General features: G+C 49.9%; 1 protein-coding gene across 1 annotated transcript in view; it reads right to left on the bottom strand.

Annotated features, from left to right (window-relative positions):
- LOC119955259 (SCAN domain-containing protein 3-like) overlaps nucleotides 1–13,247 on the bottom strand; it is an 83,280-nt gene extending 70,033 nt beyond the window's left edge. Inside the window, exon 1 of the mRNA XM_038781311.1 lies at nucleotides 13,196–13,247. The gene's annotated coding sequence lies outside the window, so the exon portion shown is untranslated. The remainder of the gene's footprint in view (nucleotides 1–13,195) is intronic.
- Between the last annotated feature and the right edge of the window lie 1,751 nt (nucleotides 13,248–14,998).

Raw genomic sequence — 14,998 nt, forward strand, 5'->3', positions numbered from 1 at the left:
CTCCTCCCTCTCCCTCAGCAGCCACGGCACCTGCTTCCTGATTTTATATACAAGAATTAATCTTTCCGTCAGTAGTTCCTCCTGGCGGAGGCGGAGTATCACTGGAGACTCAAAGAATACCAGCACGGGCCCATTAATGAAAAACCAATAGTGCTTACTGCACAATTTGCATGGCCATGCCGACGAGTGGTTGAGAACGCATTCACACCGGTGTTAAGGGGCCGCATGGCATTCCGTTTGGTGCCTGGCGCTGGCCATGATTTCTAGCTGATGCACGTTCTCCGCCCAATCGTGCTTCCCGATTCCAGTGTCAGCCGACGGACTATCCCGCCCATTATAGTTGAACGGTGAATATATCATTTTTTGGGTTCCACCATCTTATTTAATCCCTTCAAGAGAGTAACTGTTTATCATTGTTCCTACCCTGAATAACTAAAAAAAAAAATCTCCAGAATATCTTTGAGTATCCCAAATCTCTACTTTGAACCACTGACCCAGAGTTCCCTTACGTAAACAACAATACTTTGGTTACAACACAAGAACCACTGCCCACATTTATCCACATAGCCTTTAATCTCAACCCAATCAGCATTATCTCTATTCTTGTTATATGTGTTGAGTTGTTGGATGAATATCTCTGAGAAAAAATGTTACTCCCATTGTTAGTTTCACTTGAAACTTGTCCATTTGGCCCTGTGCCCTCAATTCCAGTCTCAATTGAAATTCAACAATCTGTTTATATTTATTTTAAGTGATCTCAACATTTTAAACATTTGGTCTAATTTTCCCCAATAGCTGCCTTTAATTTCATAGAATCATGTAGTCTTATGGCACAGAAGGAGACCATTCTGTACTGTGCCTGTGCTAACCCTTATCAAAGAACTATCCAATTTATCCCAGTCCACTGCTCTTTCCACAAAGCCATACAAAGTTTCACGTTCATATCAATTTCCTCTCAAAAGTTACCATTGAATCTGTTTCCATCAGCTTTTCAGGCGGTACATTCCGGATCGTGGCTGGGATTTTCAGCCCATATTAGCCGTCAGTGTAAGCGGGGACGCGAGAGCAAAAACCCGTGAGAGTCAGGACGAGATCACATCAGCGTGACTGTGTCATCACAGAGGGAAGGGGAGAACCAGTGATCTGCCATCCTCTCAGAGAAAATGGAGGATGCGCTGGCATTGCGCCAGGGTTGGCAGAGCATGCCTCTATGAAATGAGAGCGAACAGGCATTTTATGAGCGATCAATGTGGTGTTTATTACATTTAGTGGTGATTAATCTCAATTTGTGCCTAAGTTCACCCATGCCCACTACGTGACTATCTATTCTTCACCTTTCTCACCCTCCCGCTACATCTAGGTCTCTCCCCAGGATGAGGATGAGGTGGTCTGCTGACTTCCATACCCTGGTGCTTGAGATGACCTTGGCGAGCGACCCCTGGAGGGTCATGAACTTGAGGGTCTGGTCCCGAAGATCGGCCGGCGTGGGTCCCGAAGGTTGGCCATTTGATAAAAATGGGTCCCCAGAAATAAGATTGAAAAACGCTGCCTAACACATCCATCACACCTCCACGGTGATCCCACTCCCAGCCACCTAACAGCGCCCCAACATTTGTCCTTTCGCCCTCCACTCCCTCCCCATTATCCCCCCAGTAGCTCCTCCCTCCTCATATCCCCGCTCCCACACCTCCCATGCATACCAGATTTGTCGGCACGACGCTAGCCTACACTTTCCCCATCTGTTTCATTGTTAATCTGAAGCAACAAAGCCAACACTGCAAGGGTGGCATCCACACTGGAGACCTTGGTGCACTCCATGGCGGGAGATGTTCCACTGACCGTACCGGCCTCTGGCTGCACTGTTGATGGCTATTGCTAATAGGGAAGTGGCAATGTTAGTAGTTTGTGCACTGCACAGCTCTCAAGTGTATTCCCGATTATAGACGTACCATGTTGCAGGCAGGTTTTTTTTTCAGGTGTTACTGCCTGGCATCCCAATCAGACAGTGAGGCCTGGATACTTTGCCTGAACACTGGAGGCATCAACACCACAGAGGCAGGAGCCAACAATCAAACAGCCTGGAGCTGGGCCTTGGCACTGAGCATACCCCTGCAACCAGAGGGTGAGTGTGTGAGCGAGGGGGCACTTGAGCCTAGTCCAAGTAATGTTCCCAGCGGGATCTGGGTCTGAGCCCTGGGACCTCTGCTGTGTCCAGGGGTGCGTCTGCTGGCTGGGATCCCGCAGCACAACCGGCTTGTTGGGTAGCACCCAGAGAGAAGACAGGGAACGTAGGTGAGGGAGGCTTCGGGGACTCAAGGGTACCATGGTGGAAGCCAGAGAGAAGGCAGGGAATGTAGGTGGGGGAGGCTCAGGGGTGTCAAGGATACCAGGGTGGAAGCCATAACTGATTGTCAGTCTCTCACTCTCTCTCATTCCTCACAAGTATCACATTATGGATGGTATTTTGGACCCCGCCGCAGCTGCCTTCACGGTGCTGGTGGCAATCCAGGCAGCCAGATGCTGGAGAACGCGGAGGCAGCTGTGTGGCGCAGGCTCTGGGAAGGTTGTTAGATGCCTGGAGCCGGTCTAGCGTCAGTGCGGTTAAGTGGCTGCTTAAGACTGGGTCCTGCCCATTATGGGTGGAATCCTGATCGCAACGCCTCAAGAGATCTGGTTAGATCTCGCAAGGCACAAATACCGTCAGGAATCCCAGGGGAGGCCTCTCCCAGGATCTACTCTCTGCGTCTCACTCTGATTCTGCCGGGATGCAGACGGTAAACTGCGCCCATGATTCCCCCCAGCAAAGCCATGCTGTCTATCCTTGATTAGTCCTTGCCTCTCCAAGTGGAGATTAATTCTGACGCTCAGAATTCCTTCCAATAATTTCCTTACCACTGATATTAGACTCGCTGGCCTGTAATTACCTGTGTTTTTTAATAAACCCGGGGGTTGTTTCATCCACAGATTGAACAGCAGAAGCATGCTCCTGCTGTCTCCGTCACCGTGTCAATTCCACAGTAGTTGGGGTGTCAGTGGTGTAGTGGTTATGTCATTAGTTTATCAATCCAGTGACTCAGGTTAATGTTCTGGGGACATAGATCCAAATCCCACCATGGCAACGGGTGAAATTCAAATTCAATGAATTACTAAATCTGCAATCGAAAGATAGGTCGGACCTTTCCGTCGTTCATACCGGTGGGATCTTCCTGTCCCACTAAAAGGGCATCAGTGAGTGCCTTCAAATGGAAACCCCACTGACAACAGCGGGACCAGAAGATTCCGCCAATGGCCGTCCGTCTCCTGCCGCTACCAAACACGCAGCGAGTCACGTGGTAAATTCCACCCCTCATCTCAGTAACGGTATCCATGAATCTATCTTCAACTGTTGCTAAAAAAGCCATAGAACATAGAACATAGAACAGTACACCACAGAACAGGCCCTTCGGCCCTCGATGTTGTGCCGAGCAATGATCACCCTACTTAAACCCACGTAACCCGTATACCCATAACCCAACAATCCCCCCATTAACCTTACACTACGGGCAATTTAGCATGGCCAATCCACCTAACCCGCACATCTTTGGACTGTGGGAGGAAACCGGAGCACCCGGAGGAAACCCACGCACACACGGGGAGGACGTGCAGACTCCACACAGACAGTGACCCAGCCGGGAATCGAACCTGGGACCCTGGAGCTGTGAAGCATTGAGTTCAAGGGTGATAAAGGTCAATTGCCATGAAAGAATTTTTGAAAATGTGGTTTTCTTAATGGTCTGACAATTTCAAGAAGATCGGGGCGGGATTCCCCCCTACCCGGCTGGGCGGGGGGTCCCGGCGGGACGGAGTGGCATGAACCCCTCCGGCGTCGGGCCGCCCCAAAGGTGCAGAATCCTCTGCACCTTCAGGGACTAGGATGGCGCCGGAGTGGTTTGCGCCCCGCCAGCCGGTGTAGAAGGCCTTTGGCACTGCGCCAGCCGGGGCCGAAGGAAATCCGCCGGCCGGCACGGATCCGCGCATGCGCGGTAGAGTCAGTGACTGCTGACGTCATCCCCGCGCATGCACAGGGGGAGTTCACCTTCGCGTTGGCCATCGCGTAGGCTTACATGGCCGGCGCGTAGGAGAAGAGTGCTCCCACGGCACAGGCTCGCCGGCGGACCGGTGGGCCCCGATCGCGGGCCAGGCCACCGTGGGGGCACCCCCCCCCCCCCCCGGGGCCAGATCGCCCCACACCCCCCCAGGGACCCCAGAGCCCACCCGCACCACCAGATCCCGCCGCTAAGGGACCTAGTCCAATTTACGCCGGCAGGACCTGCATAGAACGTGTGGGACTTCGGCCCATTGCGGGTCGGAGAATCGCCGGGGGAGGGGGGTGTGGGGGGGGGGGGGGGGGGGGGGGCATTGAGAGCGGCCGCCGACCGGCATGGCGTGATTCCCGCCTCCGCCAAATCTCCGGCGCTGGAGAAATCGGTTGCCGGCAGGGGCGGGATTCAAATTCAGATTCCAAATTAAACAATTTATCTTTCTTGCCTCCTTGAGGGTTTATTCAGAGAGTTAAACATAATGCACTCATGTTGCCTATTTATGCTTGGTTTGTGCAACCAGAAAGGCCATTTGTATTTTAATTATTTGTCCAGATGTGAAGATTAACTCAAAAATCTGATATTTCCATGTGCATTTGCAGGAAAGAGACGGTCATTTGGCCTCTTACCTCCAATTTGTTTTAAAGTAAAGTGTCCAGTTGGAATTAATACTCCAAAGGTCCATATTCCATGACACAAGGAAGATTAGGTATTATTTTGAATGGTTTCAGCCCCAAGACAATGGGAATCGCAATAATGGCCAGCTGAGGATGAGGACAAGCGTATCTGTTCCTCTCTGTCTAAGCCCTGGTGCACATTTCAGAGGCCATAGGTGTCGTGCAGTATCTGACGATAGTGGTGCGGTGTGTGTGAGATGGCATTTGAAGATACATTCACTGGAGATTATTGTTAATAATTCATGTGAGATTATTGAATTTGTTGCCACACTGCATCCAGATCCTTGGGCTTCACAGTTGGCATTCGCCTCAAAGTCTATTGGCCCTCATTGCTGTTTGAGTGTGTGTCTGGAAAACCTCCTGGTGCCCTTTGGAAACGGGACATCTCCACCTCATCCAGCAACCCTGTAAGGCAGTATCCGGAAACCTTGGGTGGATAGGGAGCAACTGTTCCCATTGGTTGAAGGGTCAGTTGTAAGGGGACACAAGTTCTAGGTAAGGGCCAGGAGGTTTAAGGGGGATTTAAGGAAATACCTTTTTACCCAGAGGGTGGTGATGGTCTGGATTGCACTGCTTGGGAGGGTGGTAGAGGCTAGTTTAAAAAGTGACTGGATGAGCACTTGGCACGTCATAACGTTCAAGGCTACGGGTCAAGTGCTGGAAAATTGGATTAGGTAGGTAGATTAGATGTCTTTCATGCATCAGTGCAGACCCGATGGGCCTCTTCAGCACTGTATGTTTCTGTGATTCTTGGAGCCTGCTCTCCCCCATGTTCCACCATTCTTCACACTTTCCCAGGTCAGATTCACTTCCTTGATGAGTCCTATCAGCTGCTCCACTCACAATGTACCTTCCCTTTAGGAAGCACACGGTAGCATGAAGCAGTTTAGGTTAGCTTTAGATGGTGGTAGCTTGATCATTGACCATTGCCGATATCTGCAACCAACTAACTGCATGGCCAGTGCTGGCTGCATGAAGCAATCATTTGCATGAGTAGGAAGATGATGTGCTGCCTGTATTACATTGGACTGGTATGGGTTAATCATGATCCCATGCTCATTTTCAGGGCCAATTCAATTTAGCCACCAGTCTTTTATTTATTGAAGAGGCAGCAGATGCTTCCTTTAACCAGACTGAATGCAAAATCATCTAATTTACTGCTGTATATGCAATCATAGTTGTAAGGCAACTGTACTTTTACCAGCACTAATTTAGCCTACAGGGGGCGCGATTCTCCCAGCCCCGCGCCAGAGAATAGCCACAACCGCGCCATGCCACCACAACGCTGGCACACGATTCTACGGGGTGCAGAGAATCAGTGCCATTTGCTCTGGCAGGTTTGGCGCAGCGCCGGTCGCTGTCTGTGGCCGTGCCGCCAATTCTCCGGCCCAGATGGGCAGAGCGGACGCACGAAAACGGCAGAGACCCGCCGGCGCCGTCTACACCTGGTTGCTGCCAGCGGGAACACTGCACGAAGGGTCGGGGGCGGCCTGTGGGGGGGGGGGGGGGGGGGGGGGGGAGGCGTAAACCGCTCCAGCGCCATGCTGGCCAAAATCGGTAGTCCCCGTGTCCGTTTCGCACCATCATGGTTCACGACAGCGCGAACACTTAGGGCGCAATTCTCCAAAATGGAGACTAAGTGTTCGCGCCATCGTGAATGCCGTTGCGTTTCACGACGGCGCGAAACGGGTGCAGGGACTACCGTTACTGGCCCCCACAGGGGGCCAGCACAGCACTGAAGTGGGTCACGCTGCTCCAGCCTTCCTTCCCGGCGCCAAATGGGCGCCGCACCAACCCGCGCATGCGCAGTTGGGCCGCCCCAACCCGCGCATGCGCGGGGGTCTTCTTCAACATTCCAGCCCCGATGCAATATGGCGGGGGGGGTTCTGGGGCCGGAAGCGAAACAAAGTAGGCCCGGGTGGGGGAGAGGCCGGCCCGCCGATCAATGATCGGCAACCAACCTCTCTGGCCCCGAAGGAGTATAATTTAAACTGTTCAGTCTCATTGCCCAACTTTAGGATGTTGCAAAGTGTTTCACAGCAGACAACATATCCTTGAAGTGAAGAAACTACTGAGTGGGACTCCAGGTTCAACTTTAATGCACCCCACAATGATTCAATTGTTTAGTGTTTGAATTGAGAGTTTGGTAACTGATCTCTGCTCACTTTGCTTGATTAGTTAAGCCTGGATGTGGACTCAGGTCAAAGTAAACAGACAGTTATTGAAGCTGAACCATAACCTCGAGTGCAGACATTTGGAGAGATACTTTAAAACTCTTGAAAATAATCCTGTTGCGCACTTAAAAACTAGTGTCATCCCTGCATTGCTCTGAGATTAAGCATGCAGCAATAACTATTGCAAATAAATCAAAGGAGCTGACAGGAATAATATTGATTCAGTGAGGAATGTGCAGCATTGTCCAGACTTCAACCTGACTATCAGATTATAATTATTTTGATTTGCTTTACAAGTTATTTTCATCACAGGATATTAAGTTTAACTCGTGTTAATGTTGGATTGAGATATCAGATCCCTAGGAAATGTCACCATTTGGTATTCTGGGGAGCACACTTGTCAGGTCGTTAACGATGACGGCACATCCATCTTCACAGCCCACTTGAGGTTCTATTCATTAATCAATGAGGGACAAAAAAGTCAATAAGGGAGTAAAAAAAACTGTAAAATTCCTCTGTGATTCCTCTCTCAGTTGAAAGCCCCACTGGCCATGCTTAAATTAACTGTTCAGTCACTGACCATTTATATCGCAAGCACGATACAACTGAAAATCTCAAAGTCCGGTTTTGGACACATTTGGGGGGATGGGGGGGATGTTTCAGGATGGCCTTGTTGACGACATTGCGGCCCGTATTCAATGGCACTCAGTGCCAGAAATAAGCCCCAAGAGATTCTCAACATTACTGGAACCTTCAGCGTCTGATTCGCCCAACTTGTACCTCAGCTTCTCGCTCCTAACAAGGAAGAGCTCCTTTTATACCTTCCCTCATCACTCACTCCTAGTCAACGCACAAGCATGGCAGTGCATAGACCTGCTCCTCCCTTTGGGGATGCCGATCTCGCAAGGCTTCTCGATGCTGTGGGTGAGAGACCCTGTTCCCCTGAGAGGATCGGAGGACCACCAGCAGGGTCAGCAATGCTGCCTGGGAGATAGTGGCTGTCAGTGCGGGCAGATGACAAGGAGGACCGCCGTCCAATGCAGGAAAAAGACAAACAACCTCCAATGAGCTGCAAGGATAAGTTACCACCTCTCTCCTGGCATCAATTCCGCCAGCCACCCCTCAAATTCCAAACCCCCCAACAAATCACTGGCTGATACCTTACACCCTCCCCACATCCGATCTTCATTCTTGTTCCTCATATCCCTCTGGTACCAACCGCCAGAACCTAATCATCTCCAGGTGCCATGCCTACACATGCCATCTGCTATAGAGCCCCCCCCCGACCCATCAAGCATGTGGCTCACAATTCCCTCTCTTTGTCCCCGCAGGAGACACTAGCCCATAATAAATGTAAAATGGCCACGACTCTCCCATAGCTGATGCAGATGATAGGACATAGCCATGACATCGAGGAGAGTGAATTTATCAAAAACGTGCAGGTTATGTGGATTGGCCAGGCTAAATTGCCCTTAGTGTCCAAAGTTTAGGCGGGGTTATGGGGAAAGGGTGGAGGTGTGCTCTTTCAAGGGTTGGTGTAGACTCAATGGGCTGAATGGCCTCCTTCTGCACTGTAAATTCTATGCTTCTAGGAGGGGGTGTCAATGATACTCCAGCAACTGCAAGACCGATTCAAGGAGTCCCCAAGGCTGCAGGTGCAGGAGATAGTGCTGATAATATGTGGCCCGGAGGCAAACACTGTTCGGGTGGCGACCGCAGTGGAAATCCTGGAGCACTATATCTGCTCCTCCTCCAGCATCTCGCCCCACTGCAGTGCCAGATTGTGGAGGGCACAGCAGACCACCACAAAGCAGAAGACCCTCTGGGGGTGTACTGCTGTGCCCCACCAGAGTGGTCCAGGCATCGGAACTGCAATTTCAGCAGGCCGATGCACTGCTCAGTGATAGCACGGGTAGCAATGTGGGCCTCATTATAACAGGTCTCTGCCTCGATCTCAGGCTTCCGTCATCAGCCGTGACCTCAGCGGGAATCCTTTGTCCCCCATGAGCCAACCCATCATCCTGGAATGGTCCTCAAAGACACCAGGGATCTCCGAGTGCTGGCATTCACACTCCAAGGGTAGCAAGCACACACGTGCATGATTCGAAGCTGCTGGTCATATATGATCTGAACATGCATGATTGGAACCCTTTCCTGTCAATATAGGGCACTCCATGATCCCCAGGTGTTCTCAGGGCAACATACATGCCATCGACCACCCCCTGGACCTAGTGCAGCCCGGCGAAGGCAGCAAATGTGGTGGCGGGATTGGCTTCTTGCGCCGTTTGTCAGTGGGATTTCCTATTGTCAGCAGGAACAGGGAATCTCAATGGCTGGAGAATTCCAGCCCCAGTCTTTTCCTTCTCTCACGTGGTTTAGATGCATGACCCCAATTCTGCATAATAATCTGGCAGATTCAATAATCTGAAAAAAATCCATCATTCGCCCATGATCCAAAAGATTGTATACTCTACATTCTTAACCTTTGATATGATGGAGATTAAAAATTAATCAGGTTCAATGTCACATGCCAATTGTGCATTTCCTTTTTAAAGAAAAGCCTCTTTAATCCAACTGTCCCAATCCACAAGTTCCGCTTTGTGGCTCAATTTTTAAAAAATTTGTTGTCATAAAATTGTCATCAAATAAAATACTTTCATGTTTATGGAGTTGTGATAATATCACTGGACAAGTGATCTGGGATAATGCTGTGGGGTCACGGGTTCAAATCCCATATGATGGAATTTGAATTTGGTTGATAAATCTGGAATGTAAAGCTGGTCTTGATAATCATGGCCAGCTCTGATTCGTTGTTGAAAACCCATCAGGTACACTAATGCCTTTTAGGGAAGGAAATCTGCCATCCTTACCCAGCCTGGCCAACATGTGACCCCAGATCTACAGCATTATTGGTTCACTCTTAACTGCCCTCTGAAATGGTCAAGCAAGCCCATTCAGCTCAAGGGTGATTGAAGGTGAGCAGTACTTTCTGTCCTTGCCAGCGATGTCCGTATTCCAGGAAGAAATTAGGGGGGAAAATTAGCACATTTGATGACCTCAATATTTTCAAAACAAAGTTCTTTGGAAGGGGAGATCTAATTGAGATATACAAGATAGTAAAAGGTATGGATAACGTAGATGTGGAGCTGATGCTTCCTCTTGTGGGGAATTCTAAAATGAGAGGCCATAATTTTAGAATAAGAGGGAGCAAATTTCAAACAGATTTGAGGAAAAGCTACTTCTTCCAAAGGCTTGTGAATCTGTGGAATTTGCTACCCCTGAGTGTGGTGGATGCTGGGACAGTGAGTAAACTTAAGAAGTGAGACAGATTTTTAATTGGTAATGGGTTGAAGGGTTATGGAGAACGGCCAGGCCGGTGGAGGCCAGGATGGAATCAGCCATGATCACATTGAGGCCGTTAGGCTCGGGAGGCTAAATTGCCTCCTCCTGCTCCTAGGTCATGTGTTCTAGGGAGGAGATGCTCTGGCTGATTTCACAATATAGCTCTCGGTCTGTAACATTGTAGGTAGCAGGTGAGGAACATATCAGCCGTGATATAATGGCGGAGCAGGTTCGATGGGCCGAATGGCCTAATTCTGCTCCTATATCTTATGAACTTATGAGCAGCCAATTTGGACAGAGCAAGGTTCCACATCAAACGGACAATGACCAGATGATTTTTTTTTCTGTAATGAATTGGTTGAAGGATAAATATTCATTAGTACACCAGGGATAACTCCCTTTTTCCAGTTCTTAATTTTGCTGTGAGATATTTTACATCAACCTGAGAGGATAGTTGGGAACCTCAGTTCAACATCTCTGAAAGACAATATCCGCGGAAGTCCTGTTCCTGAGCTATGGCTAACACCCTGCTGGCATTCAGTTGAGCCCATTGACATCCTGTCAACCCAGCCTCAGTGTAAATTATCAGTCAGATGTTAATCAAGTGCTGTCTTTATTTGAAACCTTATCCACATCACTGAAAGTTGTATCACTGGCCCAAAAAGCCTACATTTTGACTGCGTAGCACAGTGGAAACCATTCAACAGTGGTTGGGGTTGTGACCATATGTAACACAGCCAGCATGTAAATGCAACGGTGTTAAAAGTGAAAGAATACTTGTGACTCTGAGCAAAATGATACAAACATTCTTTAAATATTAAAGGAAAATAAGACAGAATGTTTGCACAGCGAGAACACACTTATTTACACTGGCAAAGCAAAATCATTTTTTTTCTTGCAAATGTTAATTTGCTGAACTGAGAGTTAATTTAATTCTGCAATACAAACATTTTCAATGTCACGTTTCCAGGCTGGGTTCCAAGATCTGTTCTAGGTCTAATTTTACCTTCAGGACCAGAGTTTTTTCAGAAAACCAAACTGATCTGAAATAAACCTCTTGTTGCCAAACGCTTTTTAAAATTTATTTGTTTCCATATAGTTCACAACAAGAGATTACTTAAGCAAAGGAAATATTTGAAAATAAACAGCCCAAATTGTCGATCAATTGAGTGACCTGAGTATATCTCTCCATGTCCTCTGCTGTTTACTATCAGTCAGTGAATCCTGGGCCGGGATTTTCCCACTCTGCAGAGCCATGTTTTACAGTGGGAGAGGCCGCTTGCCATTGGTTGCCAGCAGGATATTCCGGTCCCACCAAAGTTGACATCATTTTGTGTGACTGACCCACGCCGCCTCAGGAGAACCCGTCATGGGAGGCTCACCTTCGGAAGGACAAGACGGTTCTGCCACATCAGGGATTTCACCGGGCGGGCTTCTGTGTGAGGTTGGGCAAGAGCAGCCCTGCCATGGTGGAGCCCGAGGGGGGTGTCAAGGGGGTCAGGGTACTGATAAAGCGCCCCACTGCTGCTGCTAGGCTTCAGTGGGGGAGGTCCCCAAGGGTCCTGGGGGTCAGATCCAACCCCCCCCCCTCCACACCTAGCCCCTCCATCAGCCACTCCTCGAAGACACCCTCATCAGGCACCCCGATTAGACCCCTCATCAAACCCCCCATCAGCCTCCCCATCACACACCCTCATCAGACCCCCTATTAAACCCCCATCAGACCCCCCTATCAGATCCCCATCAGACTCCCGATCAGACTCCCTATAGACCGCCCCACCAGCCCCCATCAGACATCTCCATCAGACACTCCCATCAGACACCCTCATCAGACCCCCATCAGACACCTCCATCACACCCCCCATTAAACCCTCCATTAAACCCTTCTATTAAACCCCCATCAGACACACCATCAGATCTCCATCAGACACCCAATCAGACCCCCTATAGATGCCCCCATCAGCCCCCCGTCAGACCCCCATCAGACACCCCCATTAGACCACATCAGACACTCCCATCAAACCCCCATCAAACCCCCTAATAATTCCCCATCAGACACACCATCAGACCACATCGGACACTCCCATCAAACCCCCATCAAACCCCCTAATAATTCCCCATCAGACACACCAATAGACCCCCCATTAGACACCCAATCAAACCCCCTATAGACTGTCCCATTGCCCCCCCCCTCCATTGGACTACCATCAAACACCCCCATCAGACCACATCAGCCCTCTATTAGGCACCCCCAGCAGACATTCCCATCAGACACCCCCACAACACACTATTAGACACCATCAGATCCCCCATCAGAAAGCCCCATTAGACACCTCATCAGACATCCCCACAGCACCCCCCCCCCATCAGACCCCCCCTTCTGACACCCCCATCAGACCCCCCCCATCAGACACCCCCATCAGACACCTCCATCAGGGTGTTGGTGAGACCACATCTGGAGTATTGTGTCCAGTTTTGGTCTCCTTATTTGAGGAAGGATGGGGTGGCATTGGAGGCAGTTCAGAGGTGGTTCACCAGATTGATTCTGAGGGTGAAAGGGTTAACATATGAAGAGAGATTAAACAGTTTGGGCTTATACTCGCTGGAGTTTAGAAGGATGAGAGGGGATCTGATCAAGGTGCATGAAATACTAAATGGGATTGATAAAGTAAATTTAGACCAAATGTTCCCCCTTGTGAGGAAATCTGCGATGACAGGTCATGGATATTGGTTGAGCGGTGGCAGATTTAGAACTGAGATAAGGAGGAACTACTTCTTGCAGAGGGTTTGTGGAACCCGCAGACCCATAGCGCGGTAGAATCTGAATTATTAAATGGTTTCAAGAAAGAGACAAATCAAAGAGAGGTAAGTGCATCCCCAGCACCAAGTGCATTCTAATCACTCAAGTGTGTAATGCACTTACCTCTGCTTGATGTGGTCAACGGTTATGGCAGCTGCAGCCAAGTAGATAGCAAGCATTCCTGGCTGTACTAAATTCATTCTCTGCAGGAGGGGGAAAGAGAAGAAATGTTAGTATTCCGTTGCCTATCCAATTCCAACAGGCTACATGGTGATGCTGAGTTGTACTTCAGCTCCACGTGTTCCCTCCAATCCCACTCCCACCTCTCAGCTGTTCCCCCTGGTGTGTTACCTTCCACACTGCACCCCTGAGTCCATCAGTGTGTGGCACTGGGGAGCCTCGATCCTCACCACCTGCCCCTGTCTACAGGGATACAAGTGGCTGCTGCAACCTATGTCAGTGAAGGCTCTGCAGCTGCTGTCCTTACACCACAAGTGGGGTCTACTGTGGGCATCCTCACTGGGCCCTATGTTATCCCTCCACAGGATGGCACCTGGTTGTGCAGTGGAGGGGATCACGGTGCGCCGCCCATCATCTCCATGCTCAGAAACTTGTGTGTGGACCCATTGAGCATGGGGCTGGAAACCTAGCTGCAGTGTGCTGTCCTGGGTGTGACACACAGGTCGTGATAAGCTGTGCAGAGGCAGGCTGGATGGAAGTAGGGGTGCATTGGGCAGACATGGCTTTCAAACAGCTGGTGGTCCCACGGAGTGGGCTAGTTGATAGTGTCACTGGTGAGGTCTCTGCCCCGAAAGGGGCAATATGTCAGGGAGGGTGCCAGAGTCCATGGTGCATGTTTGGGGTGAGCTCTGCTTTTCCCCTGCTTCCTCTGCAGTGGGGCTGCGCTTCTGATGAGTGCACTGAGGAGCGACAGCACCTGCTGTACCACTGATTGAGCTTGGCCACACCCATCCCATTGATGGGTCAGCTGGGGTCTGAGGGTTGCCATAGGGGTGGCCTGGGTGGGCTTCCAAATGACCAGAGGCTCTGTGACACATTGAGCAGTCAGACAGTAAGAGCGAGGGGCCTGGAACCTGTGCCAAATAGATTGTCTAAAACAAATACTGCAGCAATGGCAGTCCTTGACAGGCCACCCCAATCTCGAAGAGGACACCCTAAATCCTCTGATATGTCAACAGACACATCCCCGTTTCTACTCCTCCCATCCCTGGCAGCCCACCACCTCTCCCGCCCCCCCCCCCCCCCCCCCCCCCCCCCCAGCAAATGCTAATAATGCTTCTTACGTTCCCTCTCTTCCTCAGCAGCCCAATCCCAGCTTGTAAATACCTGTAGTGAAGCACGCCCATGTGACCTCCATCTGACAGGGTCGGAATAGCGTGCAAGTGTGGAGAATACTGGGTCGGACCTGATAATGAAATGTAAATGCATGCAAATGCCAGTTTTGCATTGACGACGCTGGCGTAAGGAGCAGATCTTGTTGGCACCGCTAGCAGGGGACCGGAGCATAGTGCCCGCCGTCAACCTCGATTGCAGCCAAATGCCCGATTCCCTGCCCGATCGCAATCAGTGTTACCGACGACACAGGGTAGAGAATCCAGGCCAAACATCTCACCGCACTTTCAGCGGAGCCCGATGGCCTTAAGTCTTGTACGGTCTATGTTGAGGCCGTGTGTTGGAGCTGTCAATTCTTTTGTGTCACCTTTTGTTAGTTTTCCATCTTGATATTTATTGTGGGCCAAACCTAATGGAAAGAAAACAATTGTAACTGAAAAAATACTTCAGAAAAAGTCCTGAGGATGGTTCTACTAAATATTCCTCAAGGTGGGGGTACCTGTTCTTAAAAAAAATTCTTTACAAAATAGACAACACCAGCAAAAAGATTTACTGCGTAATTTTAAAAGAATA

Source organism: Scyliorhinus canicula, chromosome 20 (genome assembly GCF_902713615.1).
Source record: "Scyliorhinus canicula chromosome 20, sScyCan1.1, whole genome shotgun sequence".
Taxonomy (NCBI): Eukaryota; Metazoa; Chordata; class Chondrichthyes; order Carcharhiniformes; family Scyliorhinidae; genus Scyliorhinus; species Scyliorhinus canicula.